Genomic DNA, 4,193 nt, shown 5'->3' on the forward strand with positions numbered 1-4,193 from the left:
TTTCTTCACGATCTTACGTGCGGCTTGGTTCCTATCTTCATGCTTGGACTTTGCTTGATATCTTGGGTCTTCTCTTGTGCCTCTAAGGTCTTGCTTGAGGTGTTGATCATCGGATCATCACGTCGCCTTTGTCCAAGTCACGTCTTGCATCCTATTGAACTACAAAACAATCACTTGCAAATTCATTAGTCCAATTTGGTTGTGTTGGTCATCAAACACCAAAATCCAAAGTAAATGGGCCAATGGTCCATTTTCCTTACATCCTCGCAATATTTTTCCATTTCCTCACACCATCATTCAGATTGAACCCACTCCAATATGGAAAGCAGGCCTTGATGGAAAGTCAATATAACCTAATCTAATATGAAAGCGAGCAATTGGTGAGCATTCAGATAAAAGAAGACTTCGAGAGAAAAATAATAATATAGTTTGAATTTTACCTCCCTATGTTGAATGTATACACAATGAAAAGGATTATATTGATTATTGAAGCAAAGTGAAGGAATAATTAGAAGCTCAATCGGTCAGACAAAAAAGGAAAATAGCTGAGACATTTCGGCAAGAATATCTTATCTTGCATTGCAACCATGGTCAGGTTATTCATGGAGGGCAAAAAAACTTCAGCACAAGTCTGTTATTAAATTATCATTCACATTTCTTCAGCAGAAAACTCCTGGGTTAACTAATCACTCTTGCTTGTACTATAGTTAAAAGTATATAATGTGAGCACTGCTAACTTTCAGAAAACGGAATATGAGACACGGAAATCCATTTGGCTCAAACAAAACACAAAATATGGAATTGTGCAAAGTAAAATGAAATTTCTTACCTTTAAACAGAACCTAAGCTTGAGCTGAAGCTTTTCCACATGTTACTAGCTCATGCAGTGGATCCACATGAGACACTGAGCAATCATCATGATGACTGATGCATAACGTACGAAGAAGCCTAGCTTTGGAAAGAATAAGCTTCATAAAAGATATTTCATTTGGAAGCCAATTGATACCAGTCATCTCCAGAATTTCAAGATTGGCACACATGCCATCTGCCCAATGTGCATTTAGGAACTCTCCATTTAGCTCAATTTCCTGCACTTCGCCATTGTAGATCTTCACAATTGGATGTAGCACAGGGTAGTTAGTCGAAAGCAGCAAGGCAACCATCTAAGTTCAAACAATGTAGGTAAGAATGTCTGAAAGGTAGTATTCAGCATTACCTTTATCTTAAGTTCTTCAAGATTCGGCATACTCTTTAGTAAGCAAAACACTGACAAAATGGAGGGTAATTCACAGAAGTCCATGAACAATTTCAGGCTCTTCAAGTTGTCAAAGGTGCATGGAAGGGTCTCCAGTATATAATCCCATTTACCTGGAAAAAGAAAAGGAAAGAAAATAATATCAGAACACTGAAGCTGGAATAAAGGACAACAATCAGAAATCATGGATGAGTTTCACTTATTTTCTAGGAAGTGGGCACAGGCCACTGAAGTGAAGTACTATTGGATACAATCAAACATGGTTTCTGTTTGAAAGAAATCTTTCATAGTGTTTAATTTTTTAGGCCACTTATTACACCTAAAGAACAATATGACTGGGCCACAGCACACGTGCAAACAGAGGCAAGCCCTTTTTTAAAGAATATATGATTGATTTATAAGTTTTCTAAAGGTTCACTACACTTCAACAACCATAAATATAAGTTTAAGTAGCAACACAGAAGGGACTAAAATGCAGTAGCTCAAGAGTCCTAAATTAGACTACAGCTGAAAGAATAGTGAATTAGCGACGCCAATAAAATATGCATAATTTTTCTTCAAATACTGGTGGAAAACCATTTCCCATTTCCAGGAATAGTACATCAACCTCAAGTATACACAAAAGTAATAGTACAACTAAGTGACTAACACAAGCAACACAATTAGGCACTAAGACACGAACTTCTTGCGAATATGCCCAGCCTTTATGAGGTGTATCGCCTCATTAGTGTCCAATCACTTCCCATTGTCAGGTAGTATAAGTCATTTTAGTCAGCTTCTATTTCGATCCTGCCAAACTAGAGATTTGGAAGAGATAAAATGAATACTTGGGAAGAACAGCATATACCGGTGCATAAAACATGTAGAGACTAAGCTCCCTGACTTGAACGAGCCCAACAAGAAAATTGGCGAAATCTCGGTTACTAACATACTCCCACAAATTGATGACAGCAGAGTGCAGGCATGACAGCTCTGCAAAATTCCAGCCATAATCGATACTTGAGCAAATTGTTATGTGACGAAGATTGGGCGCCCGGATCTCCCATTCAATAAAGTCGTCTCCACCGATGTCGACTTCAGATAGTATCAGCTTCTCAAGCAATGGGGATGTCTCAATGATCTCCTCCAGTTGGTACTCCCCGTTCTGCTGGAAATTCACATTGACAAGGCTCAGCACTTTAAGGACCGGAAAGCCCTCGAAGTCCGGGGGTAGCGGCGGTATGTGTCAGGCGAAGAGGTCGACGGAGATGAGGCGGCGCCAAGAGAAGACGGTGGAATGAAGGGAGACGAACTCGTAGGGTGGTTCCGGCCTGAGGTAGAGATCCTCGACGCCGCCGCGGCGGGAGAGGACGAGGAGCCAGTCGTCTAGGCGGTGGGCGGAGAGCTCGTCGAGGGACACGTGGAATCGCTGGACGTGGCCGGAGCAGCGGGGGAGGACGCAGTCAACGGTCCAGAGCGCCTGCTTGCCGGAGGGGATGTAGATGTCGATGGAGGGGAGCGTCTCCCAGCGGCAGCGCCAGGCGCGGCAGAGTGCGGAGGTGTGGACGGCGTCGCGGAGGTCGAGGCGGGCGAGGATCTCGGAGGGGATGTAGATGTCGATGGAGGGGAGCGTCTCCCAGCGGCAGCGCCAGGCGCGGCAGAGTGCGGAGGTGTGGACGGCGTCGCGGAGGTCGAGGCGGGCGAGGATCTCGTCGAGGACCTCCTGGGGCAGGGAGAGCAGAGCGTCGGCGTCCACCGCACCCACCGGCATGGCCGAGGAATCAGCCATTTCGTCGGCAATGTGTGTTATGCGGTGCCGTCGTTCTGGATATTTTTTTTAATTTTAACACTTTGTGAAACTAATTTTAAATCTAACATAATCGTTTTTTTAACTAACATTTTTTGCCGCGCCTATTGCCCTGTCGCGGCCAAATGTCTGTGTCGCGCCATGCATGGTGGCGCGACAGAGGGTTGACGTGGCGGCGACCCCCAGAATCATTGACCGCTGACGGGGCAGGGCCTGCCGCGCCACCGATCTTGGCGCGGCACTGCCGCGCTCTAATTCGTGGCGCGGCAGAGCCGAATAAAACTGACGCTGTCAGTCCCGCTGCCCGCGCCCACGCCAACCGGCCGTCACGCCACGAACGCCGGCAGCCCGGCCCTCCATTGCCGCCTCCCTCCCTTCTCTTCCATTCTCCGGCCGCCTCCCTCCCTCATCGTCCTTGTGCAAGGTAATGACACACATTTTATTTTTATTTAAATGGTGGATAGTATATTATGAATAGGAGCTAAGTTTAGGAGGAAAATTATGTTTGGGAACTATGGTCTACGGTTTGAAGGAAAATATTAGTTTGATTTTGTCAATGTTAAAGTTAATTATTTAGTTAGAAGTATGTTTACCATGTATATTTTTGTTGCTATAATTGTTGGTTATATTATTTTAGTTGCATTGCAAATGATTATATTTTATATTAATTTGTGTTGTTTTGATTCATGTTTAATTTGAACCATTTTATTAGATGGAAGACATGTTTCGAGAGCAGTTATGGCGAAAACGGGGTCGTCCTAGAGAATTGTACCCCGACGAGTCTAGTAAAGATGCTCCCGTCCCTCCTGAACTCTCTGTCTCTAACTGTGACTGTGGTCGTCCGGCCGACGTGTTTTAATCGAGACATCCGGACACAACAGCCGTTGCTTCTACACGTGCAGTCGTTTTAATGCAAGTAATTGTTTCCGTATATTTTTCTTCATTTGTATTACTAGGTTACTAATATTTTGTTGAATTTTTGTTGTGTAGGACCATGAGAGGTGTTTTTTCTTTCAGTTGATCGACGGTGCAGACAAGTTTGACCCCAGGTACCTCCTTTTAGACGATTGATGGAGAGGGCGACATCCACGAGAGCACTTCGAGCGGTGGGTTCCACCTCCCCCTAACCCCCCTCCAATGACGGCTAAGGAG

General features: G+C 44.6%; 1 pseudogene; it reads right to left on the reverse strand.

The window, feature by feature from the left end:
* Positions 1–707: 707 nt before the first annotated feature.
* LOC136544150 (F-box/FBD/LRR-repeat protein At1g13570-like) lies at positions 708–3,047 on the reverse strand (annotated as a pseudogene).
* Positions 3,048–4,193: the final 1,146 nt, after the last annotated feature.

Source organism: Miscanthus floridulus, chromosome 3, assembly GCF_019320115.1.
Source record: "Miscanthus floridulus cultivar M001 chromosome 3, ASM1932011v1, whole genome shotgun sequence".
Lineage (NCBI taxonomy): Eukaryota > Viridiplantae > Streptophyta > Magnoliopsida > Poales > Poaceae > Miscanthus > Miscanthus floridulus.